A 24,174-nucleotide genomic window follows, 5' to 3' on the forward strand; every position below is an offset into this window, starting at 1 on the left:
AACCAATTCTGGTTATCGCTTCTCGGCCTTTTGGCTAAGATCAAGTGTAGTATCTGTTCTTATCAGTTTAATATCTGATACGTCCCCTATCTGGGGACCATATATTAAATGGATTTTTAGAACAGGGAGATGGAAAAAGAGCTTGCTCTGTCCACTCCACGCATTGACCTGGTATTGCAGTACCTCCAGGAACGGTGCACCCCTTCTTAACCCAGTTTCCAAAAGCAGAACTCGATTCACCTGATTCATATTAGCCCGATTAGCGAATTGAAATGAATTTTTATCTAACACACTTTTTACTTGCTTTATTCATCCAAATAGCAAACTCATCACCACTCAACTTCACCAACTCTGCTATGTCCCGTGCAGTATCTTGTTGTCAGTCTAATCTAGATCATGTGTAATTGAATGGAATAGATCCCTTTTGGACAAAGTGGAGTCAGATGCTGCAGTGACCACAGGTGTGAGAGGATCTACAATTGGCATCTGGTGTTATCTCTCTGCTTCCACTCCAAATAAAGTTACCTGTTGTTACCTGAACGTCAAATACTAAGAATGGGCGGCCTATGAAAGAATTAGTACTTTCATTAAGTATACTAAACCGGCTAATTGGGAATAGACAAACTGTAAAAAGCCCTCTGAGAAAGCCCCTCTCTAACCTTTGTTAGTAAGCTTTTCTGTAGCCTGCCTGTTGATGTATTTTCGGTTTGAACAGTGCACAACATGAAGAGACGGAACACTGGCGGCTTGTCACAATGCCCCCCGATGACATCACAATAGCGCTGCTGCCTAGAAAACAAGCTGCGCAGAAGAAGTTGTTCTTTGGGTGGGAGGGTGGGCTAGTGGAAGGAGGGGGCAATCTCTTTTTTTCCCGGGTGGTAGGGGGATGACAGGAGAAGGGAAGCGGGTGGTGAGAAAGGTACAGAGGGCAGGGTTTGGGGGCTGGGAAGGAAAGGGAAAAGATTAGGGTTTGGGGATGATGAAAGGGCTTTCTACGGGTAAGGATGGCAAAGGGTGGCAGTGACGGAAAGTCAGGCAACCTGTCCTGTCCGTCTTTTTGTATCGTGAATTGGAAAGACTGCAAGGGGGAGGGGAGTTGCTTGCGCCCTAAAGGAGGAGTTATTCAGATTCATTGCAGTGGGCGGCGGCTGCAAAACGCACCATTCTTCTTGTTTTTGCTCTGCAAAGCAGCCTTTTCAAGGGTTGGCTTGGGTGACAAAATGTCTTGTGTAGGCGTGGGTTTGTCTCCCTCTCGCTCTCTCTCCCTAAGATGTGTCCGGCATAGGCCAGGGTGCCACTCGAGGCCCAAACCAATTCTGGTTATCGCTTCTCGGCCTTTTGGCTAAGATCAAGTGTAGTATCTGTTCTTATCAGTTTAATATCTGATACGTCCCCTATCTGGGGACCATATATTAAATGGATTTTTAGAACAGGGAGATGGAAAAAGAGCTTGCTCTGTCCACTCCACGCATTGACCTGGTATTGCAGTACCTCCAGGAACGGTGCACCCCTTCTTAACCCAGTTTCCAAAAGCAGAACTCGATTCACCTGATTCATATTAGCCCGATTAGCGAATTGAAATGAATTTTTATCTAACACACTTTTTACTTGCTTTATTCATCCAAATAGCAAACTCATCACCACTCAACTTCACCAACTCTGCTATGTCCCGTGCAGTATCTTGTTGTCAGTCTAATCTAGATCATGTGTAATTGAATGGAATAGATCCCTTTTGGACAAAGTGGAGTCAGATGCTGCAGTGACCACAGGTGTGAGAGGATCTACAATTGGCATCTGGTGTTATCTCTCTGCTTCCACTCCAAATAAAGTTACCTGTTGTTACCTGAACGTCAAATACTAAGAATGGGCGGCCTATGAAAGAATTAGTACTTTCATTAAGTATACTAAACCGGCTAATTGGGAATAGACAAACTGTAAAAAGCCCTCTGAGAAAGCCCCTCTCTAACCTTTGTTAGTAAGCTTTTCTGTAGCCTGCCTGTTGATGTATTTTCGGTTTGAACAGTGCACAACATGAAGAGACGGAACACTGGCGGCTTGTCACAATGCCCCCCGATGACATCACAATAGCGCTGCTGCCTAGAAAACAAGCTGCGCAGAAGAAGTTGTTCTTTGGGTGGGAGGGTGGGCTAGTGGAAGGAGGGGGCAATCTCTTTTTTTCCCGGGTGGTAGGGGGATGACAGGAGAAGGGAAGCGGGTGGTGAGAAAGGTACAGAGGGCAGGGTTTGGGGGCTGGGAAGGAAAGGGAAAAGATTAGGGTTTGGGGATGATGAAAGGGCTTTCTACGGGTAAGGATGGCAAAGGGTGGCAGTGACGGAAAGTCAGGCAACCTGTCCTGTCCGTCTTTTTGTATCGTGAATTGGAAAGACTGCAAGGGGGAGGGGAGTTGCTTGCGCCCTAAAGGAGGAGTTATTCAGATTCATTGCAGTGGGCGGCGGCTGCAAAACGCACCATTCTTCTTGTTTTTGCTCTGCAAAGCAGCCTTTTCAAGGGTTGGCTTGGGTGACAAAATGTCTTGTGTAGGCGTGGGTTTGTCTCCCTCTCGCTCTCTCTCCCTAAGATGTGTCCGGCATAGGCCAGGGTGCCACTCGAGGCCCAAACCAATTCTGGTTATCGCTTCTCGGCCTTTTGGCTAAGATCAAGTGTAGTATCTGTTCTTATCAGTTTAATATCTGATACGTCCCCTATCTGGGGACCATATATTAAATGGATTTTTAGAACAGGGAGATGGAAAAAGAGCTTGCTCTGTCCACTCCACGCATTGACCTGGTATTGCAGTACCTCCAGGAACGGTGCACCCCTTCTTAACCCAGTTTCCAAAAGCAGAACTCGATTCACCTGATTCATATTAGCCCGATTAGCGAATTGAAATGAATTTTTATCTAACACACTTTTTACTTGCTTTATTCATCCAAATAGCAAACTCATCACCACTCAACTTCACCAACTCTGCTATGTCCCGTGCAGTATCTTGTTGTCAGTCTAATCTAGATCATGTGTAATTGAATGGAATAGATCCCTTTTGGACAAAGTGGAGTCAGATGCTGCAGTGACCACAGGTGTGAGAGGATCTACAATTGGCATCTGGTGTTATCTCTCTGCTTCCACTCCAAATAAAGTTACCTGTTGTTACCTGAACGTCAAATACTAAGAATGGGCGGCCTATGAAAGAATTAGTACTTTCATTAAGTATACTAAACCGGCTAATTGGGAATAGACAAACTGTAAAAAGCCCTCTGAGAAAGCCCCTCTCTAACCTTTGTTAGTAAGCTTTTCTGTAGCCTGCCTGTTGATGTATTTTCGGTTTGAACAGTGCACAACATGAAGAGACGGAACACTGGCGGCTTGTCACAATGCCCCCCGATGACATCACAATAGCGCTGCTGCCTAGAAAACAAGCTGCGCAGAAGAAGTTGTTCTTTGGGTGGGAGGGTGGGCTAGTGGAAGGAGGGGGCAATCTCTTTTTTTCCCGGGTGGTAGGGGGATGACAGGAGAAGGGAAGCGGGTGGTGAGAAAGGTACAGAGGGCAGGGTTTGGGGGCTGGGAAGGAAAGGGAAAAGATTAGGGTTTGGGGATGATGAAAGGGCTTTCTACGGGTAAGGATGGCAAAGGGTGGCAGTGACGGAAAGTCAGGCAACCTGTCCTGTCCGTCTTTTTGTATCGTGAATTGGAAAGACTGCAAGGGGGAGGGGAGTTGCTTGCGCCCTAAAGGAGGAGTTATTCAGATTCATTGCAGTGGGCGGCGGCTGCAAAACGCACCATTCTTCTTGTTTTTGCTCTGCAAAGCAGCCTTTTCAAGGGTTGGCTTGGGTGACAAAATGTCTTGTGTAGGCGTGGGTTTGTCTCCCTCTCGCTCTCTCTCCCTAAGATGTGTCCGGCATAGGCCAGGGTGCCACTCGAGGCCCAAACCAATTCTGGTTATCGCTTCTCGGCCTTTTGGCTAAGATCAAGTGTAGTATCTGTTCTTATCAGTTTAATATCTGATACGTCCCCTATCTGGGGACCATATATTAAATGGATTTTTAGAACAGGGAGATGGAAAAAGAGCTTGCTCTGTCCACTCCACGCATTGACCTGGTATTGCAGTACCTCCAGGAACGGTGCACCCCTTCTTAACCCAGTTTCCAAAAGCAGAACTCGATTCACCTGATTCATATTAGCCCGATTAGCGAATTGAAATGAATTTTTATCTAACACACTTTTTACTTGCTTTATTCATCCAAATAGCAAACTCATCACCACTCAACTTCACCAACTCTGCTATGTCCCGTGCAGTATCTTGTTGTCAGTCTAATCTAGATCATGTGTAATTGAATGGAATAGATCCCTTTTGGACAAAGTGGAGTCAGATGCTGCAGTGACCACAGGTGTGAGAGGATCTACAATTGGCATCTGGTGTTATCTCTCTGCTTCCACTCCAAATAAAGTTACCTGTTGTTACCTGAACGTCAAATACTAAGAATGGGCGGCCTATGAAAGAATTAGTACTTTCATTAAGTATACTAAACCGGCTAATTGGGAATAGACAAACTGTAAAAAGCCCTCTGAGAAAGCCCCTCTCTAACCTTTGTTAGTAAGCTTTTCTGTAGCCTGCCTGTTGATGTATTTTCGGTTTGAACAGTGCACAACATGAAGAGACGGAACACTGGCGGCTTGTCACAATGCCCCCCGATGACATCACAATAGCGCTGCTGCCTAGAAAACAAGCTGCGCAGAAGAAGTTGTTCTTTGGGTGGGAGGGTGGGCTAGTGGAAGGAGGGGGCAATCTCTTTTTTTCCCGGGTGGTAGGGGGATGACAGGAGAAGGGAAGCGGGTGGTGAGAAAGGTACAGAGGGCAGGGTTTGGGGGCTGGGAAGGAAAGGGAAAAGATTAGGGTTTGGGGATGATGAAAGGGCTTTCTACGGATAAGGATGGCAAAGGGTGGCAGTGACGGAAAGTCAGGCAACCTGTCCTGTCCGTCTTTTTGTATCGTGAATTGGAAAGACTGCAAGGGGGAGGGGAGTTGCTTGCGCCCTAAAGGAGGAGTTATTCAGATTCATTGCAGTGGGCGGCGGCTGCAAAACGCACCATTCTTCTTGTTTTTGCTCTGCAAAGCAGCCTTTTCAAGGGTTGGCTTGGGTGACAAAATGTCTTGTGTAGGCGTGGGTTTGTCTCCCTCTCGCTCTCTCTCCCTAAGATGTGTCCGGCATAGGCCAGGGTGCCTCTCGAGGCCCAAACCAATTCTGGTTATCGCTTCTCGGCCTTTTGGCTAAGATCAAGTGTAGTATCTGTTCTTATCAGTTTAATATCTGATACGTCCCCTATCTGGGGACCATATATTAAATGGATTTTTAGAACAGGGAGATGGAAAAAGAGCTTGCTCTGTCCACTCCACGCATTGACCTGGTATTGCAGTACCTCCAGGAACGGTGCACCCCTTCTTAACCCAGTTTCCAAAAGCAGAACTCGATTCACCTGATTCATATTAGCCCGATTAGCGAATTGAAATGAATTTTTATCTAACACACTTTTTACTTGCTTTATTCATCCAAATAGCAAACTCATCACCACTCAACTTCACCAACTCTGCTATGTCCCGTGCAGTATCTTGTTGTCAGTCTAATCTAGATCATGTGTAATTGAATGGAATAGATCCCTTTTGGACAAAGTGGAGTCAGATGCTGCAGTGACCACAGGTGTGAGAGGATCTACAATTGGCATCTGGTGTTATCTCTCTGCTTCCACTCCAAATAAAGTTACCTGTTGTTACCTGAACGTCAAATACTAAGAATGGGCGGCCTATGAAAGAATTAGTACTTTCATTAAGTATACTAAACCGGCTAATTGGGAATAGACAAACTGTAAAAAGCCCTCTGAGAAAGCCCCTCTCTAACCTTTGTTAGTAAGCTTTTCTGTAGCCTGCCTGTTGATGTATTTTCGGTTTGAACAGTGCACAACATGAAGAGACGGAACACTGGCGGCTTGTCACAATGCCCCCCGATGACATCACAATAGCGCTGCTGCCTAGAAAACAAGCTGCGCAGAAGAAGTTGTTCTTTGGGTGGGAGGGTGGGCTAGTGGAAGGAGGGGGCAATCTCTTTTTTTCCCGGGTGGTAGGGGGATGACAGGAGAAGGGAAGCGGGTGGTGAGAAAGGTACAGAGGGCAGGGTTTGGGGGCTGGGAAGGAAAGGGAAAAGATTAGGGTTTGGGGATGATGAAAGGGCTTTCTACGGGTAAGGATGGCAAAGGGTGGCAGTGACGGAAAGTCAGGCAACCTGTCCTGTCCGTCTTTTTGTATCGTGAATTGGAAAGACTGCAAGGGGGAGGGGAGTTGCTTGCGCCCTAAAGGAGGAGTTATTCAGATTCATTGCAGTGGGCGGCGGCTGCAAAACGCACCATTCTTCTTGTTTTTGCTCTGCAAAGCAGCCTTTTCAAGGGTTGGCTTGGGTGACAAAATGTCTTGTGTAGGCGTGGGTTTGTCTCCCTCTCGCTCTCTCTCCCTAAGATGTGTCCGGCATAGGCCAGGGTGCCACTCGAGGCCCAAACCAATTCTGGTTATCGCTTCTCGGCCTTTTGGCTAAGATCAAGTGTAGTATCTGTTCTTATCAGTTTAATATCTGATACGTCCCCTATCTGGGGACCATATATTAAATGGATTTTTAGAACAGGGAGATGGAAAAAGAGCTTGCTCTGTCCACTCCACGCATTGACCTGGTATTGCAGTACCTCCAGGAACGGTGCACCCCTTCTTAACCCAGTTTCCAAAAGCAGAACTCGATTCACCTGATTCATATTAGCCCGATTAGCGAATTGAAATGAATTTTTATCTAACACACTTTTTACTTGCTTTATTCATCCAAATAGCAAACTCATCACCACTCAACTTCACCAACTCTGCTATGTCCCGTGCAGTATCTTGTTGTCAGTCTAATCTAGATCATGTGTAATTGAATGGAATAGATCCCTTTTGGACAAAGTGGAGTCAGATGCTGCAGTGACCACAGGTGTGAGAGGATCTACAATTGGCATCTGGTGTTATCTCTCTGCTTCCACTCCAAATAAAGTTACCTGTTGTTACCTGAACGTCAAATACTAAGAATGGGCGGCCTATGAAAGAATTAGTACTTTCATTAAGTATACTAAACCGGCTAATTGGGAATAGACAAACTGTAAAAAGCCCTCTGAGAAAGCCCCTCTCTAACCTTTGTTAGTAAGCTTTTCTGTAGCCTGCCTGTTGATGTATTTTCGGTTTGAACAGTGCACAACATGAAGAGACGGAACACTGGCGGCTTGTCACAATGCCCCCCGATGACATCACAATAGCGCTGCTGCCTAGAAAACAAGCTGCGCAGAAGAAGTTGTTCTTTGGGTGGGAGGGTGGGCTAGTGGAAGGAGGGGGCAATCTCTTTTTTTCCCGGGTGGTAGGGGGATGACAGGAGAAGGGAAGCGGGTGGTGAGAAAGGTACAGAGGGCAGGGTTTGGGGGCTGGGAAGGAAAGGGAAAAGATTAGGGTTTGGGGATGATGAAAGGGCTTTCTACGGGTAAGGATGGCAAAGGGTGGCAGTGACGGAAAGTCAGGCAACCTGTCCTGTCCGTCTTTTTGTATCGTGAATTGGAAAGACTGCAAGGGGGAGGGGAGTTGCTTGCGCCCTAAAGGAGGAGTTATTCAGATTCATTGCAGTGGGCGGCGGCTGCAAAACGCACCATTCTTCTTGTTTTTGCTCTGCAAAGCAGCCTTTTCAAGGGTTGGCTTGGGTGACAAAATGTCTTGTGTAGGCGTGGGTTTGTCTCCCTCTCGCTCTCTCTCCCTAAGATGTGTCCGGCATAGGCCAGGGTGCCACTCGAGGCCCAAACCAATTCTGGTTATCGCTTCTCGGCCTTTTGGCTAAGATCAAGTGTAGTATCTGTTCTTATCAGTTTAATATCTGATACGTCCCCTATCTGGGGACCATATATTAAATGGATTTTTAGAACAGGGAGATGGAAAAAGAGCTTGCTCTGTCCACTCCACGCATTGACCTGGTATTGCAGTACCTCCAGGAACGGTGCACCCCTTCTTAACCCAGTTTCCAAAAGCAGAACTCGATTCACCTGATTCATATTAGCCCGATTAGCGAATTGAAATGAATTTTTATCTAACACACTTTTTACTTGCTTTATTCATCCAAATAGCAAACTCATCACCACTCAACTTCACCAACTCTGCTATGTCCCGTGCAGTATCTTGTTGTCAGTCTAATCTAGATCATGTGTAATTGAATGGAATAGATCCCTTTTGGACAAAGTGGAGTCAGATGCTGCAGTGACCACAGGTGTGAGAGGATCTACAATTGGCATCTGGTGTTATCTCTCTGCTTCCACTCCAAATAAAGTTACCTGTTGTTACCTGAACGTCAAATACTAAGAATGGGCGGCCTATGAAAGAATTAGTACTTTCATTAAGTATACTAAACCGGCTAATTGGGAATAGACAAACTGTAAAAAGCCCTCTGAGAAAGCCCCTCTCTAACCTTTGTTAGTAAGCTTTTCTGTAGCCTGCCTGTTGATGTATTTTCGGTTTGAACAGTGCACAACATGAAGAGACGGAACACTGGCGGCTTGTCACAATGCCCCCCGATGACATCACAATAGCGCTGCTGCCTAGAAAACAAGCTGCGCAGAAGAAGTTGTTCTTTGGGTGGGAGGGTGGGCTAGTGGAAGGAGGGGGCAATCTCTTTTTTTCCCGGGTGGTAGGGGGATGACAGGAGAAGGGAAGCGGGTGGTGAGAAAGGTACAGAGGGCAGGGTTTGGGGGCTGGGAAGGAAAGGGAAAAGATTAGGGTTTGGGGATGATGAAAGGGCTTTCTACGGGTAAGGATGGCAAAGGGTGGCAGTGACGGAAAGTCAGGCAACCTGTCCTGTCCGTCTTTTTGTATCGTGAATTGGAAAGACTGCAAGGGGGAGGGGAGTTGCTTGCGCCCTAAAGGAGGAGTTATTCAGATTCATTGCAGTGGGCGGCGGCTGCAAAACGCACCATTCTTCTTGTTTTTGCTCTGCAAAGCAGCCTTTTCAAGGGTTGGCTTGGGTGACAAAATGTCTTGTGTAGGCGTGGGTTTGTCTCCCTCTCGCTCTCTCTCCCTAAGATGTGTCCGGCATAGGCCAGGGTGCCACTCGAGGCCCAAACCAATTCTGGTTATCGCTTCTCGGCCTTTTGGCTAAGATCAAGTGTAGTATTGTTCGAAAAGGTGGTTTAAGGCTCCGGCCACCTTAGTACAATGATGCAATGCACACTGGAAGGTTGCGCTTGTTAGTACTTTGGGAGGATAGTATATCCATCTAGAGGAAACCATGGCCCTACCAGGATCGAGGCTATTAGACTGAGTAAGTGTGGGGGTTATGGTGCAATGTGCCCCAGGAATGGACACCCTGGAGGGAGTCTGAACTTGCTAGGTTGGGACCCTGGTAAGCCTCAGACTCTGTCGCACGCCGCGCCTTGCCTATTCATACTTTCCAAGCATATTGCCCTATCCCGGCCTTCTGGCTAAGAAGGGAAATTTTTATAATCCCGGTCGGAGGTCCGGTCAGCTTTGGGCTGAGAAACCAACACCCGGTTGGAGGTCCGGGTCAGCTTTGGCTGAGAAACCAACACCCGGTTGGAGGTCCGGTTAGCCTTGGGCTGAGAAACCAACACCCGGTTGGAGGTCCGGTCAGCCTTGGGCTGAGAAATTAACACCCGGTTGGAGGTCCGGTCAGCCTTGGGCTGAGAAACCAACACCGGTTGACGGTCCGGGCAGTCTCGGCTGCGAAACCAACGACTAGTAGCTCCCTACTCCACTTGGGTAAGATGCCTCGGTGGACGCTGGGAGCAACAACAAGGCTCAACCAGGCTTCGGCTTGGGGGAGCACCGAAGATCCCTGACCCTCGCTGTGGCCTTCTGGCTCGGAGGGACGGGGTTGATTTTTGGGGATCCTCTTCTCACGGAGGGGTCCACACGAATCCTAGCCTTTGCACTGTTTTTGGTGTGACTTCGGTCATGCATTTTTGCGGTGCTTTGGAAAGCTTCATTAAATCAAAAATCTGTTCTTATCAGTTTAATATCTGATACGTCCCCTATCTGGGGACCATATATTAAATGGATTTTTAGAACAGGGAGATGGAAAAAGAGCTTGCTCTGTCCACTCCACGCATTGACCTGGTATTGCAGTACCTCCAGGAACGGTGCACCCCTTCTTAACCCAGTTTCCAAAAGCAGAACTCGATTCACCTGATTCATATTAGCCCGATTAGCGAATTGAAATGAATTTTTATCTAACACACTTTTTACTTGCTTTATTCATCCAAATAGCAAACTCATCACCACTCAACTTCACCAACTCTGCTATGTCCCGTGCAGTATCTTGTTGTCAGTCTAATCTAGATCATGTGTAATTGAATGGAATAGATCCCTTTTGGACAAAGTGGAGTCAGATGCTGCAGTGACCACAGGTGTGAGAGGATCTACAATTGGCATCTGGTGTTATCTCTCTGCTTCCACTCCAAATAAAGTTACCTGTTGTTACCTGAACGTCAAATACTAAGAATGGGCGGCCTATGAAAGAATTAGTACTTTCATTAAGTATACTAAACCGGCTAATTGGGAATAGACAAACTGTAAAAAGCCCTCTGAGAAAGCCCCTCTCTAACCTTTGTTAGTAAGCTTTTCTGTAGCCTGCCTGTTGATGTATTTTCGGTTTGAACAGTGCACAACATGAAGAGACGGAACACTAGCGGCTTGTCACAATGCCCCCCGATGACATCACAATAGCGCTGCTGCCTAGAAAACAAGCTGCGCAGAAGAAGTTGTTCTTTGGGTGGGAGGGTGGGCTAGTGGAAGGAGGGGGCAATCTCTTTTTTTCCCGGGTGGTAGGGGGATGACAGGAGAAGGGAAGCGGGTGGTGAGAAAGGTACAGAGGGCAGGGTTTGGGGGCTGGGAAGGAAAGGGAAAAGATTAGGGTTTGGGGATGATGAAAGGGCTTTCTACGGGTAAGGATGGCAAAGGGTGGCAGTGACGGAAAGTCAGGCAACCTGTCCTGTCCGTCTTTTTGTATCGTGAATTGGAAAGACTGCAAGGGGGAGGGGAGTTGCTTGCGCCCTAAAGGAGGAGTTATTCAGATTCATTGCAGTGGGCGGCGGCTGCAAAACGCACCATTCTTCTTGTTTTTGCTCTGCAAAGCAGCCTTTTCAAGGGTTGGCTTGGGTGACAAAATGTCTTGTGTAGGCGTGGGTTTGTCTCCCTCTCGCTCTCTCTCCCTAAGATGTGTCCGGCATAGGCCAGGGTGCCACTCGAGGCCCAAACCAATTCTGGTTATCGCTTCTCGGCCTTTTGGCTAAGATCAAGTGTAGTATCTGTTCTTATCAGTTTAATATCTGATACGTCCCCTATCTGGGGACCATATATTAAATGGATTTTTAGAACAGGGAGATGGAAAAAGAGCTTGCTCTGTCCACTCCACGCATTGACCTGGTATTGCAGTACCTCCAGGAACGGTGCACCCCTTCTTAACCCAGTTTCCAAAAGCAGAACTCGATTCACCTGATTCATATTAGCCCGATTAGCGAATTGAAATGAATTTTTATCTAACACACTTTTTACTTGCTTTATTCATCCAAATAGCAAACTCATCACCACTCAACTTCACCAACTCTGCTATGTCCCATGCAGTATCTTGTTGTCAGTCTAATCTAGATCATGTGTAATTGAATGGAATAGATCCCTTTTGGACAAAGTGGAGTCAGATGCTGCAGTGACCACAGGTGTGAGAGGATCTACAATTGGCATCTGGTGTTATCTCTCTGCTTCCACTCCAAATAAAGTTACCTGTTGTTACCTGAACGTCAAATACTAAGAATGGGCGGCCTATGAAAGAATTAGTACTTTCATTAAGTATACTAAACCGGCTAATTGGGAATAGACAAACTGTAAAAAGCCCTCTGAGAAAGCCCCTCTCTAACCTTTGTTAGTAAGCTTTTCTGTAGCCTGCCTGTTGATGTATTTTCGGTTTGAACAGTGCACAACATGAAGAGACGGAACACTGGCGGCTTGTCACAATGCCCCCCGATGACATCACAATAGCGCTGCTGCCTAGAAAACAAGCTGCGCAGAAGAAGTTGTTCTTTGGGTGGGAGGGTGGGCTAGTGGAAGGAGGGGGCAATCTCTTTTTTTCCCGGGTGGTAGGGGGATGACAGGAGAAGGGAAGCGGGTGGTGAGAAAGGTACAGAGGGCAGGGTTTGGGGGCTGGGAAGGAAAGGGAAAAGATTATTAGGGTTTGGGGATGATGAAAGGGCTTTCTACGGGTAAGGATGGCAAAGGGTGGCAGTGACGGAAAGTCAGGCAACCTGTCCTGTCCGTCTTTTTGTATCGTGAATTGGAAAGACTGCAAGGGGGAGGGGAGTTGCTTGCGCCCTAAAGGAGGAGTTATTCAGATTCATTGCAGTGGGCGGCGGCTGCAAAACGCACCATTCTTCTTGTTTTTGCTCTGCAAAGCAGCCTTTTCAAGGGTTGGCTTGGGTGACAAAATGTCTTGTGTAGGCGTGGGTTTGTCTCCCTCTCGCTCTCTCTCCCTAAGATGTGTCCGGCATAGGCCAGGGTGCCACTCGAGGCCCAAACCAATTCTGGTTATCGCTTCTCGGCCTTTTGGCTAAGATCAAGTGTAGTCCCTTCATTGGGTTTGCCTTGGTCTTGGCTGGGAGGGGCCCGGGCTTGCACAACCGCCGGCCTCGGGGATTGTTGCGCCTTTTGGTGCTTACGTCCCTTTGTGGCTGGTGGTTCCTGGGCTCGGGAGGCGATCACCCAGGCACTGCGCTTTTGTGTGGTGGCCTGCTGGCCTTCGGGGCTACCTTGATTCTGAAAATTGCGGATGAAATCTCATCTGTTCTTATCAGTACTCCCTATGTATAGTATATTCATCTAGTGGAAAACATGGCCCTACCAGGATCGAGGCTATTAGACTGAGTAAGGGTGGGGGGCTATGGTACAACGTGCCCCAGGACTGACGACCCTGGAGTGAGTCTGAGCTTGCTGGCTTGGGACCCCGGCAAGCCTTGGGCTCTGTAGCACACCGTACCTTGCCTTTTCATACTTTTTGAGCATATTACCCTATCCCGGCCTTCTGGCTAGGAAGGGAAATTTTTATAATCCCGGTCGGAGGTCTGGTCAGCTTTGGGCTGAGAAACTAACACCCGGTTGGAGGTCCGGGTCAGCTTCGGCTGAGAAACCAACACCCGGTTGGAGGTCTGGGTCAGCTTCGGCTGAGAAACCAACACCCGGTTGGAGGTCCGGTTAGCCTTGGGCTGAGAAACCAACACCGGTTGACGGTCCGGGCAGTTTCGGCTGCGAAACCAACAACTAGTAGCTCTCTACTCCACTTGGGTAAGATGCCTGGGTGGACGCTGGGAGCAACGACAAGGCTCAACCAGGCTTCGGCTTGGGGGAGCACCGAAGATCCCTGACCCTTGCTGTGGCCTTCTGGCTCGGAGGGACGGGGTTGATTTTTGGGGACCCTCTCCTCACGGTGGGGTCCACACGAATCCTAGCCTTTGCACTGTTTTTGGTGTGACTTCGGTCATGCATTTTTTGTGGTGCTTTGGAAAGCTTCATTAAATCAAAAATCTGTTCTTATCAGTTTAATATCTGATACGTCCCCTATCTGGGGACCATATATTAAATGGATTTTTAGAACAGGGAGATGGAAAAAGAGCTTGCTCTGTCCACTCCACGCATTGACCTGGTATTGCAGTACCTCCAGGAACGGTGCACCCCTTCTTAACCCAGTTTCCAAAAGCAGAACTCGATTCACCTGATTCATATTAGCCCGATTAGCGAATTGAAATGAATTTTTATCTAACACACTTTTTACTTGCTTTATTCATCCAAATAGCAAACTCATCACCACTCAACTTCACCAACTCTGCTATGTCCCGTGCAGTATCTTGTTGTCAGTCTAATCTAGATCATGTGCAATTGAATGGAATAGATCCCTTTTGGACAAAGTGAATTCAGCTGATGCTGCTGCAGTGACCACAGGTGTGATAAGATCTAGAATTGGCATCTGGTGCGATCTCTCCGCTTCCACTCCAAAGAAAGTTACCTGTTTATTCCTATCATGCATTGGTTTTTGGGGTTTTCTTTGAGTAATGATGATCTCTTTAGTAGTCTGTTGGCGCCCTCTCCTGGAGGAATAGTTTGCTTGCTCTTGGACATTCTAAAAGAGAGGTCATGATAGACATTGAGCTTCTGAGCTCAATTGGGGACAGTCATGGGTGATGAATGTTTGCAACCTACTGCGAAGCCTCATACCGCAATATAAGGAACGTCAAATACTAAGAAAGGGCGGCCTATGAAAGAATTACTACTTTCAATAAGTACACTTAAACGGCTAATTGGGAATAGAAAAACTGTAAAAAGCCCTCTGAGAAAGCCCCCCTCTAACCTTTGATAGTAAGCTTTTCTGTAGTCTGCCTGTTGATGTATTTTCCGTTTGAACTGTGCACAACATGAAGAGACGGAACACTGGCGGCTTGTCACAATGCCCCCGCTGACATCACAATAGCGCTGCTGCCTAGAAAACAAGCTGCGCAGCAGAAGTTGTTCTTTGGGTGGGAGGGTGGGCTAGTGTAAGGAGGGGGCAAGCTCTTTTTTTCCCGGGTGGTAGGGGGATGACAGGAGAAGGGATGCGGGTGGTGAGAAGGGTACAGAGAGCAGGGTTTGGGGGCTGGGAAGGAAAGGGAAAAGATTAGGGTTTGGGGATGATGAAAGGGCTTTCTACGGGTAAGGATGGCAAAGGGTGGCAGTGACGGAAAGTCAGGCAACCTGTCCTGTCCGTCTTTTTGTATCGTGAATTGGAAAGACTGCAAGGGGGAGGGGAGTTGCTTGCGCCCTAAAGGAGGAGTTATTCAGATTCATTGCAGTGGGGGGCGGCGGCTGCAAAACGCACCATTCTTCTTGTTTTTGCTCTGCAAAGCAGCCTTTTCAAGGGTTGGCTTGGGTGACAAAATGTCTTCTGTAGGCGTGGGTTTGTCTCCCTCTCGCTCTCTCTCCCTAAGATGTGTCCGGCATAGGCCAGGGTGCCACTCGAGGCCCAAACCAATTCTGGTTATCGCTTCTCGGCCTTTTGGCTAAGATCAAGTGTAGTATCTGTTCTTATCAGTTTAATATCTGATACGTCCCCTATCTGGGGACCATATATTAAATGGATTTTTAGAACAGGGAGATGGAAAAAGAGCTTGCTCTGTCCACTCCACGCATTGACCTGGTATTGCAGTACCTCCAGGACCGGTGCACCCCTTCTTAACCCAGTTTCCAAAAGCAGAACTCAATTCACTTGATTCATATTAGCCCGGTTTAATGAATTGGAAGAAAGCATACGTCTTCATATGCACCTCAATTTGGCCCATTCACTTTTCACACTTCCTCCTTTTGTTTTTTATCTTTCACACTTTTGACTTTCTTTATTCATCCAAATAGCAAACTCATCACCACTCAACCTGACCAACTCGGCTATGTCCCGTGCTGCAGTTCTCTGTCTTATCTAGATCATTTGCAATTGAATGGAATAGATCCCTTTTGGACAAAGTGGATTCACCTGCTGCTGCAGTGACCACAGGTGTGATAAGATCTAGAATTGGCATCTGGTGCGATCTCTCCGCTTCCACTCCAAAGAAAGTTACCTGTTTATTCCTATCATGCATTGGTTTTTGGGGTTTTCTTTGAGTAATGATGATCTCTTTAGTAGTCTGTTGGCGCCCTCTCCTGGAGGAATAGTTTGCTTGCTCTTGGACATTCTAAAAGAGAGGTCATGATAGACATTGAGCTTCTGAGCTCAATTGGGGACAGTCATGGGTGATGAATGTTTGCAACCTGCTGCAAAGCCTCATACCGCAATATAAGGAACGTCAAATACTAAGAAAGGGCGGCCTATGAAAGAATTACTACTTTCAATAAGTACACTTAAACGGCTAATTGGGAATAGAAAAACTGTAAAAAGCCCTCTGAGAAAGCCCCCCTCTAACCTTTGATAGTAAGTTTTTCTGTAGTCTGCCTGTTGATGTATTTTCCGTTTGAACTGTGCACAACATGAAGAGACGGAACACTGGCGGCTTGTCACAATGCCCCCGCTGACATCACAATAGCGCTGCTGCCTAGAAAACAAGCTGCGCAGCAGAAGTTGTTCTTTGGGTGGGAGGGTGGGCTAGTGTAAGGAGGGGGCAAGCTCTTTTTTTCCCGGGTGGTAGGGGGATGACAGGAGAAGGGATGCGGGTGGTGAGAAGGGTACAGAGGGCAGGGTTTGGGGGCTGGGAAGGAAAGGGAAAAGATTAGGGTTTGGGGATGATGAAAGGGCTTTCTACGGGTAAGGATGGCAAAGGGTGGCAGTGACGGAAAGTCAGGCAACCTGTCCTGTCCGTCTTTTTGTATCGTGAATTGGAAAGACTGCAAGGGGGAGGGGAGTTGCTTGCGCCCTAAAGGAGGAGTTATTCAGATTCATTGCAGTGGGGGGCGGCGGCTGCAAAACGCACCATTCTTCTTGTTTTTGCTCTGCAAAGCAGCCTTTTCAAGGGTTGGCTTGGGTGACAAAATGTCTTCTGTAGGCGTGGGTTTGTCTCCCTCTCGCTCTCTCTCCCTAAGATGTGTCCGGCATAGGCCAGGGTGCCACTCGAGGCCCAAACCAATTCTGGTTATCGCTTCTCGGCCTTTTGGCTAAGATCAAGTGTAGTATCTGTTCTTATCAGAGCTTCTTCTCGGCCTTTTGGCTAAGATCAAGTGTAGTGTTGTTCGAAGAGGTGGTTTAAGCTCCAGGCCACCTTAGTACAATGATACAATGCACACTGGAAGGTTGCGCTTGCTAGTACTCTGGGTGGATAGTATATTCATCTAGTGGAAAACATGGCCCTACCAGGATCGAGGCTATTAGACTAAGTAAGGATGGGGGGCTATGGTACAACGTGCCCCAGGACTGACGACCCTGGAGTGAGTCTGAGCTTGCTGGCTTGGGACCCCGGCAAGCCTTGGGCTCTGTAGCACACCGTACCTTGCCTTTTCATACTTTATGAGCATATTACCCTATCCCGGCCTTCTGGCTAGGAAGGGAAATTTTTATAATCCCGGTCGGAGGTCTGGTCAGCTTTGGGCTGAGAAACTAACACCCGGTTGGAGGTCCGGGTCAGCTTCGGCTGAGAAACCAACACCCGGTTGGAGGTCTGGGTCAGCTTCGGCTGAGAAACCAACACCCGGTTGGAGGTCCGGTTAGCCTTGGGCTGAGAAACCAACACCGGTTGACGGTCCGGGCAGTTTCGGCTGCGAAACCAACAACTAGTAGCTCTCTACTCCACTTGGGTAAGATGCCTGGGTGGACGCTGGGAGCAACGACAAGGCTCAACCAGGCTTCGGCTTGGGGGAGCACCGAAGATCCCTGACCCTTGCTGTGGCCTTCTGGCTCGGAGGGACGGGGTTGATTTTTGGGGACCCTCTCCTCACGGTGGGGTCCACACGAATCCTAGCCTTTGCACTGTTTTTGGTGTGACTTCGGTCATGCATTTTTTGTGGTGCTTTGGAAAGCTTCATTGAATCTGTTCTTATCAGTTTATTATCTGATACGTCCCCTATCTGGGGACCATATATTAAATGGATTTTTAGAACAGGGAGATGGAAAAAGAGCTTGCTCTGTCCACTCCACGCATTGACCTGGTATTGCAGTACCTCCAGGACCGGTGCACCCCTTCTTAACCCAGTTTCCAAAAGCAGAACTCAATTCACCTGATTCATATTAGCCCGGTTTAATGAATTGGAAGAAAGCATACGTCTTCATATGCACCTCAATTTGGCCCATTCACTTTTCACACTTCCTCCTTTTGTTTTTTATCTTTCACACTTTTGACTTTCTTTATTCATCCAAATAGCAAACTCATCACCACTCAACCTGACCAACTCGGCTATGTCCCGTGCTGCAGTTCTCTGTCTTATCTAGATCATTTGCAATTGAATGGAATAGATCCCTTTTGGACAAAGTGGATTCACCTGCTGCTGCAGTGACCACAGGTGTGATAAGATCTAGAATTGGCATCTGGTGCGATCTCTCCGCTTCCACTCCAAAGAAAGTTACCTGTTTATTCCTATCATGCATTGGTTTTTGGGGTTTTCTTTGAGTAATGATGATCTCTTTAGTAGTCTGTTGGCGCCCTCTCCTGGAGGAATAGTTTGCTTGCTCTTGGACATTCTAAAAGAGAGGTCATGATAGACATTGAGCTTCTGAGCTCAATTGGGGACAGTCATGGGTGATGAATGTTTGCAACCTGCTGCAAAGCCTCATACCGCAATATAAGGAACGTCAAATACTAAGAAAGGGCGGCCTATGAAAGAATTACTACTTTCAATAAGTACACTTAAACGGCTAATTGGGAATAGAAAAACTGTAAAAAGCCCTCTGAGAAAGCCCCCCTCTAACCTTTGATAGTAAGTTTTTCTGTAGTCTGCCTGTTGATGTATTTTCCGTTTGAACTGTGCACAACATGAAGAGACGGAACACTGGCGGCTTGTCACAATGCCCCCGCTGACATCACAATAGCGCTGCTGCCTAGAAAACAAGCTGCGCAGCAGAAGTTGTTCTTTGGGTGGGAGGGTGGGCTAGTGTAAGGAGGGGGCAAGCTCTTTTTTTCCCGGGTGGTAGGGGGATGACAGGAGAAGGGATGCGGGTGGTGAGAAGGGTACAGAGGGCAGGGTTTGGGGGCTGGGAAGGAAAGGGAAAAGATTAGGGTTTGGGGATGATGAAAGGGCTTTCTACGGGTAAGGATGGCAAAGGGTGGCAGTGACGGAAAGTCAGGCAACCTGTCCTGTCCGTCTTTTTGTATCGTGAATTGGAAAGACTGCAAGGGGGAGGGGAGTTGCTTGCGCCCTAAAGGAGGAGTTATTCAGATTCATTGCAGTGGGGGGCGGCGGCTGCAAAACGCACCATTCTTCTTGTTTTTGCTCTGCAAAGCAGCCTTTTCAAGGGTTGGCTTGGGTGACAAAATGTCTTCTGTAGGCGTGGGTTTGTCTCCCTCTCGCTCTCTCTCCCTAAGATGTGTCCAGCATAGGCCAGGGTGCCACTCGAGGCCCAAACCAATTCTGGTTATCGCTTCTCGGCCTTTTGGCTAAGATCAAGTGTAGTATCTGTTCTTATCAGTTTAATATCTGATACGTCCCCTATCTGGGGACCATATATTAAATGGATTTTTAGAACAGGGAGATGGAAAAAGAGCTTGCTCTGTCCACTCCACGCATTGACCTGGTATTGCAGTACCTCCAGGACCGGTGCACCCCTTCTTAACCCAGTTTCCAAAAGCAGAACTCAATTCACCTGATTCATATTAGCCCGGTTTAATGAATTGGAAGAAAGCATACGTCTTCATATGCACCTTAATTTGGCCCATTCACTTTTCACACTTCCTCCTTTTGTTTTTTATCTTTCACACTTTTGACTTTCTTTATTCATCCAAATAGCAAACTCATCACCACTCAACCTGACCAACTCGGCTATGTCCCGTGCTGCAGTTCTCTGTCTTATCTAGATCATTTGCAATTGAATGGAATAGATCCCTTTTGGACAAAGTGGATTCACCTGCTGCTGCAGTGACCACAGGTGTGATAAGATCTAGAATTGGCATCTGGTGCGATCTCTCCGCTTCCACTCCAAAGAAAGTTACCTGTTTATTCCTATCATGCATTGGTTTTTGGGGTTTTCTTTGAGTAATGATGATCTCTTTAGTAGTCTGTTGGCGCCCTCTCCTGGAGGAATAGTTTGCTTGCTCTTGGACATTCTAAAAGAGAGGTCATGATAGACATTGAGCTTCTGAGCTCAATTGGGGACAGTCATGGGTGATGAATGTTTGCAACCTGCTGCAAAGCCTCATACCGCAATATAAGGAACGTCAAATACTAAGAAAGGGCGGCCTATGAAAGAATTACTACTTTCAATAAGTACACTTAAACGGCTAATTGGGAATAGAAAAACTGTAAAAAGCCCTCTGAGAAAGCCCCCCTCTAACCTTTGATAGTAAGTTTTTCTGTAGTCTGCCTGTTGATGTATTTTCCGTTTGAACTGTGCACAACATGAAGAGACGGAACACTGGCGGCTTGTCACAATGCCCCCGCTGACATCACAATAGCGCTGCTGCCTAGAAAACAAGCTGCGCAGCAGAAGTTGTTCTTTGGGTGGGAGGGTGGGCTAGTGTAAGGAGGGGGCAAGCTCTTTTTTTCCCGGGTGGTAGGGGGATGACAGGAGAAGGGATGCGGGTGGTGAGAAGGGTACAGAGGGCAGGGTTTGGGGGCTGGGAAGGAAAGGGAAAAGATTAGGGTTTGGGGATGATGAAAGGGCTTTCTACGGGTAAGGATGGCAAAGGGTGGCAGTGACGGAAAGTCAGGCAACCTGTCCTGTCCGTCTTTTTGTATCGTGAATTGGAAAGACTGCAAGGGGGAGGGGAGTTGCTTGCGCCCTAAAGGAGGAGTTATTCAGATTCATTGCAGTGGGGGGCGGCGGCTGCAAAACGCACCATTCTTCTTGTTTTTGCTCTGCAAAGCAGCCTTTTCAAGGGTTGGCTTGGGTGACAAAATGTCTTCTGTAGGCGTGGGTTTGTCTCCCTCTCGCTCTCTCTCCCTAAGATGTGTCCAGCATAGGCCAGGGTGCCACTCGAGGCCCAAACCAATTCTGGTTATCGCTTCTCGGCCTTTTGGCTAAGATCAAGTGTAGTATCTGTTCTTATCAGTTTAATATCTGATACGTCCCCTATCTGGGGACCATATATTAAATGGATTTTTAGAACAGGGAGATGGAAAAAGAGCTTGCTCTGTCCACTCCACGCATTGACCTGGTATTGCAGTACCTCCAGGACCGGTGCACCCCTTCTTAACCCAGTTTCCAAAAGCAGAACTCAATTCACCTGATTCATATTAGCCCGGTTTAATGAATTGGAAGAAAGCATACGTCTTCATATGCACCTTAATTTGGCCCATTCACTTTTCACACTTCCTCCTTTTGTTTTTTATCTTTCACACTTTTGACTTTCTTTATTCATCCAAATAGCAAACTCATCACCACTCAACCTGACCAACTCGGCTATGTCCCGTGCTGCAGTTCTCTGTCTTATCTAGATCATTTGCAATTGAATGGAATAGATCCCTTTTGGACAAAGTGGATTCACCTGCTGCTGCAGTGACCACAGGTGTGATAAGATCTAGAATTGGCATCTGGTGCGATCTCTCCGCTTCCACTCCAAAGAAAGTTACCTGTTTATTCCTATCATGCATTGGTTTTTGGGGTTTTCTTTGAGTAATGATGATCTCTTTAGTAGTCTGTTGGCGCCCTCTCCTGGAGGAATAGTTTGCTTGCTCTTGGACATTCTAAAAGAGAGGTCATGATAGACATTGAGCTTCTGAGCTCAATTGGGGACAGTCATGGGTGATGAATGTTTGCAACCTGCTGCAAAGCCTCATACCGCAATATAAGGAACGTCAAATACTAAGAAAGGGCGGCCTATGAAAGAATTACTACTTTCAATAAGTACACTTAAACGGCTAATTGGGAATAGAAAAACTGTAAAAAGCCCTCTGAGAAAGCCCCCCTCTAACCTTTGATAGTAAGTTTTTCTGTAGTCTGCCTGTTGATGTATTTTCCGTTTGAACTGTGCACAACATGAAGAGACGGAACACTGGCGGCTTGTCACAATGCCCCCGTTGACATCACAATAGCGCTGCTGCCTAGAAAACAAGCTGCGCAGCAGAAGTTGTTCTTTGGGTGGGAGGGTGGGCTAGTGTAAGGAGGGGGCAAGCTCTTTTTTTCCCGGGTGGTAGGGGGATGACAGGAGAAGGGATGCGGGTGGTGAGAAGGGTACAGAGGGCAGGGTTTGGGGGCTGGGAAGGAAAGGGAAAAGATTAGGGTTTGGGGATGATGAAAGGGCTTTCTACGGGTAAGGATGGCAAAGGGTGGCAGTGACGGAAAGTCAGGCAACCTGTCCTGTCCGTCTTTTTGTATCGTGAATTGGAAAGACTGCAAGGGGGAGGGGAGTTGCTTGCGCCCTAAAGGAGGAGTTATTCAGATTCATTGCAGTGGGGGGCGGCGGCTGCAAAACGCACCATTCTTCTTGTTTTTGCTCTGCAAAGCAGCCTTTTCAAGGGTTGGCTTGGGTGACAAAATGTCTTCTGTAGGCATGGGTTTGTCTCCCTCTCGCTCTCTCTCCCTAAGATGTGTCCGGCATAGGCCAGGGTGCCACTCGAGGCCCAAACCAATTCTGGTTATCGCTTCTCGGCCTTTTGGCCAAGATCAAGTGTAGTATCTGTTCTTATCAGTTTAATATCTGATACGTCCCCTATCTGGGGACCATATATTAAATGGATTTTTAGAACAGGGAGATGGAAAAAGAGCTTGCTCTGTCCACTCCACGCATTGACCTGGTATTGCAGTACCTCCAGGACCGGTGCACCCCTTCTTAACCCAGTTTCCAAAAGCAGAACTCAATTCACCTGATTCATATTAGCCCGGTTTAATGAATTGGAAGAAAGCATACGTCTTCATATGCACCCCATTTTGCCACATTCACTTTTCACACTTCCTCCTTTTGTTTTTTATCTTTCACACTTTTGACTTTCTTTATTCATCCAAATAGCAAACTCATCACCACTCAACCTGACCAACTCGGCTATGTCCCGTGCTGCAGTTCTCTGTCTTATCTAGATCATTTGCAATTGAATGGAATAGATCCCTTTTGGACAAAGTGGATTCACCTGCTGCTGCAGTGACCACAGGTGTGATAAGATCTAGAATTGGCATCTGGTGCGATCTCTCCGCTTCCACTCCAAAGAAAGTTACCTGTTTATTCCTATCATGCATTGGTTTTTGGGGTTTTCTTTGAGTAATGATGATCTCTTTAGTAGTCTGTTGGCGCCCTCTCCTGGAGGAATAGTTTGCTTGCTCTTGGACATTCTAAAAGAGAGGTCATGATAGACATTGAGCTTCTGAGCTCAATTGGGGACAGTCATGGGTGATGAATGTTTGCAACCTGCTGCAAAGCCTCATACCGCAATATAAGGAACGTCAAATACTAAGAAAGGGCGGCCTATGAAAGAATTACTACTTTCAATAAGTACACTTAAACGGCTAATTGGGAATAGAAAAACTGTAAAAAGCCCTCTGAGAAAGCCCCCCTCTAACCTTTGATAGTAAGTTTGTCTGTAGTCTGCCTGTTGATGTATTTTCCGTTTGAACTGTGCACAACATGAAGAGACGGAACACTGGCGGCTTGTCACAATGCCCCCGCTGACATCACAATAGCGCTGCTGCCTAGAAAACAAGCTGCGCAGCAGAAGTTGTTCTTTGGGTGGGAGGGTGGGCTAGTGTAAGGAGGGGGCAAGCTCTTTTTTTCCCGGGTGGTAGGGGGATGACAGGAGAAGGGATGCGGGTGGTGAGAAGGGTACAGAGGGCAGGGTTTGGGGGCTGGGAAGGAAAGGGAAAAGATTAGGGTTTGGGGATGATGAAAGGGCTTTCTACGGGTAAGGATGGCAAAGGGTGGCAGTGACGGAAAGTCAGGCAACCTGTCCTGTCCGTCTTTCCGTCTTTTTGTATCGTGAATTGGAAAGACTGCAAGGGGGAGGGGAGTTGCTTGCGCCCTAAAGGAGGAGTTATTCAGATTCATTGCAGTGGGGGGCGGCGGCTGCAAAACGCACCATTCTTCTTGTTTTTGCTCTGCAAAGCAGCCTTTTCAAGGGTTGGCTTGGGTGACAAAATGTCTTCTGTAGGCGTGGGTTTGTCTCCCTCTCGCTCTCTCTCCCTAAGATGTGTCCGGCATAGGCCAGGGTGCCACTCGAGGCCCAAACCAATTCTGGTTATCGCTTCTCGGCCTTTTGGCTAAGATCAAGTGTAGTATCTGTTCTTATCAGTTTAATATCTGATACGTCCCCTATCTGGGGACCATATATTAAATGGATTTTTAGAACAGGGAGATGGAAAAAGAGCTTGCTCTGTCCACTCCACGCATTGACCTGGTATTGCAGTACCTCCAGGACCGGTGCACCCCTTCTTAACCCAGTTTCCAAAAGCAGAACTCAATTCACCTGATTCATATTAGCCCGGTTTAATGAATTGGAAGAAAGCATACGTCTTCATATGCACCTCAATTTGGCCCATTCACTTTTCACAC

The 24,174-nt window shown here is 47.4% G+C and overlaps 16 non-coding genes and 2 pseudogenes across 16 annotated transcripts; all 18 read left to right on the forward strand.

Moving 5' to 3' along the window:
- The first annotated feature begins 14 nt into the window (after nt 1-14).
- Nucleotides 15-205, forward strand: LOC142254159 (U2 spliceosomal RNA). The gene has a single exon (XR_012727176.1). It is a non-coding gene; the product is annotated as a U2 spliceosomal RNA (small nuclear RNA).
- Nucleotides 206-1,322: 1,117 nt separating this feature from the next.
- Nucleotides 1,323-1,513, forward strand: LOC142254160 (U2 spliceosomal RNA). The gene has a single exon (XR_012727177.1). It is a non-coding gene; the product is annotated as a U2 spliceosomal RNA (small nuclear RNA).
- Nucleotides 1,514-2,630: 1,117 nt separating this feature from the next.
- On the forward strand, nt 2,631-2,821 carry LOC142254161 (U2 spliceosomal RNA). The gene has a single exon (XR_012727178.1). It is a non-coding gene; the product is annotated as a U2 spliceosomal RNA (small nuclear RNA).
- Nucleotides 2,822-3,938: 1,117 nt separating this feature from the next.
- On the forward strand, nt 3,939-4,129 carry LOC142254162 (U2 spliceosomal RNA). Its single transcript, XR_012727179.1, has one exon. It is a non-coding gene; the product is annotated as a U2 spliceosomal RNA (small nuclear RNA).
- A 1,117-nt stretch (nt 4,130-5,246) lies between these two features.
- Nucleotides 5,247-5,437, forward strand: LOC142254163 (U2 spliceosomal RNA). The gene has a single exon (XR_012727180.1). It is a non-coding gene; the product is annotated as a U2 spliceosomal RNA (small nuclear RNA).
- Nucleotides 5,438-6,554: 1,117 nt separating this feature from the next.
- On the forward strand, nt 6,555-6,745 carry LOC142254164 (U2 spliceosomal RNA). Its single transcript, XR_012727181.1, has one exon. It is a non-coding gene; the product is annotated as a U2 spliceosomal RNA (small nuclear RNA).
- A 1,117-nt stretch (nt 6,746-7,862) lies between these two features.
- LOC142254165 (U2 spliceosomal RNA) lies at nt 7,863-8,053 on the forward strand. Its single transcript, XR_012727182.1, has one exon. It is a non-coding gene; the product is annotated as a U2 spliceosomal RNA (small nuclear RNA).
- A 1,117-nt stretch (nt 8,054-9,170) lies between these two features.
- LOC142253779 (U2 spliceosomal RNA) lies at nt 9,171-9,312 on the forward strand (annotated as a pseudogene).
- Nucleotides 9,313-10,009: 697 nt separating this feature from the next.
- LOC142253134 (U2 spliceosomal RNA) lies at nt 10,010-10,205 on the forward strand. Its single transcript, XR_012726453.1, has one exon. It is a non-coding gene; the product is annotated as a U2 spliceosomal RNA (small nuclear RNA).
- Nucleotides 10,206-11,322: 1,117 nt separating this feature from the next.
- On the forward strand, nt 11,323-11,513 carry LOC142254166 (U2 spliceosomal RNA). Its single transcript, XR_012727183.1, has one exon. It is a non-coding gene; the product is annotated as a U2 spliceosomal RNA (small nuclear RNA).
- A 2,070-nt stretch (nt 11,514-13,583) lies between these two features.
- On the forward strand, nt 13,584-13,776 carry LOC142252978 (U2 spliceosomal RNA). The gene has a single exon (XR_012726324.1). It is a non-coding gene; the product is annotated as a U2 spliceosomal RNA (small nuclear RNA).
- Nucleotides 13,777-15,109: 1,333 nt separating this feature from the next.
- LOC142252595 (U2 spliceosomal RNA) lies at nt 15,110-15,300 on the forward strand. Its single transcript, XR_012725966.1, has one exon. It is a non-coding gene; the product is annotated as a U2 spliceosomal RNA (small nuclear RNA).
- A 1,388-nt stretch (nt 15,301-16,688) lies between these two features.
- On the forward strand, nt 16,689-16,858 carry LOC142253560 (U2 spliceosomal RNA; annotated as a pseudogene).
- A 686-nt stretch (nt 16,859-17,544) lies between these two features.
- On the forward strand, nt 17,545-17,729 carry LOC142253431 (U2 spliceosomal RNA). The gene has a single exon (XR_012726713.1). It is a non-coding gene; the product is annotated as a U2 spliceosomal RNA (small nuclear RNA).
- Nucleotides 17,730-19,117: 1,388 nt separating this feature from the next.
- On the forward strand, nt 19,118-19,308 carry LOC142252596 (U2 spliceosomal RNA). The gene has a single exon (XR_012725967.1). It is a non-coding gene; the product is annotated as a U2 spliceosomal RNA (small nuclear RNA).
- Nucleotides 19,309-20,696: 1,388 nt separating this feature from the next.
- On the forward strand, nt 20,697-20,887 carry LOC142252597 (U2 spliceosomal RNA). Its single transcript, XR_012725968.1, has one exon. It is a non-coding gene; the product is annotated as a U2 spliceosomal RNA (small nuclear RNA).
- A 1,388-nt stretch (nt 20,888-22,275) lies between these two features.
- Nucleotides 22,276-22,466, forward strand: LOC142252859 (U2 spliceosomal RNA). Its single transcript, XR_012726225.1, has one exon. It is a non-coding gene; the product is annotated as a U2 spliceosomal RNA (small nuclear RNA).
- Nucleotides 22,467-23,862: 1,396 nt separating this feature from the next.
- Nucleotides 23,863-24,053, forward strand: LOC142252599 (U2 spliceosomal RNA). Its single transcript, XR_012725969.1, has one exon. It is a non-coding gene; the product is annotated as a U2 spliceosomal RNA (small nuclear RNA).
- The last annotated feature ends 121 nt before the right edge of the window (nt 24,054-24,174 follow it).

Source organism: Anomaloglossus baeobatrachus, chromosome 9 (genome assembly GCF_048569485.1).
Source record: "Anomaloglossus baeobatrachus isolate aAnoBae1 chromosome 9, aAnoBae1.hap1, whole genome shotgun sequence".
NCBI lineage: Eukaryota > Metazoa > Chordata > Amphibia > Anura > Aromobatidae > Anomaloglossus > Anomaloglossus baeobatrachus.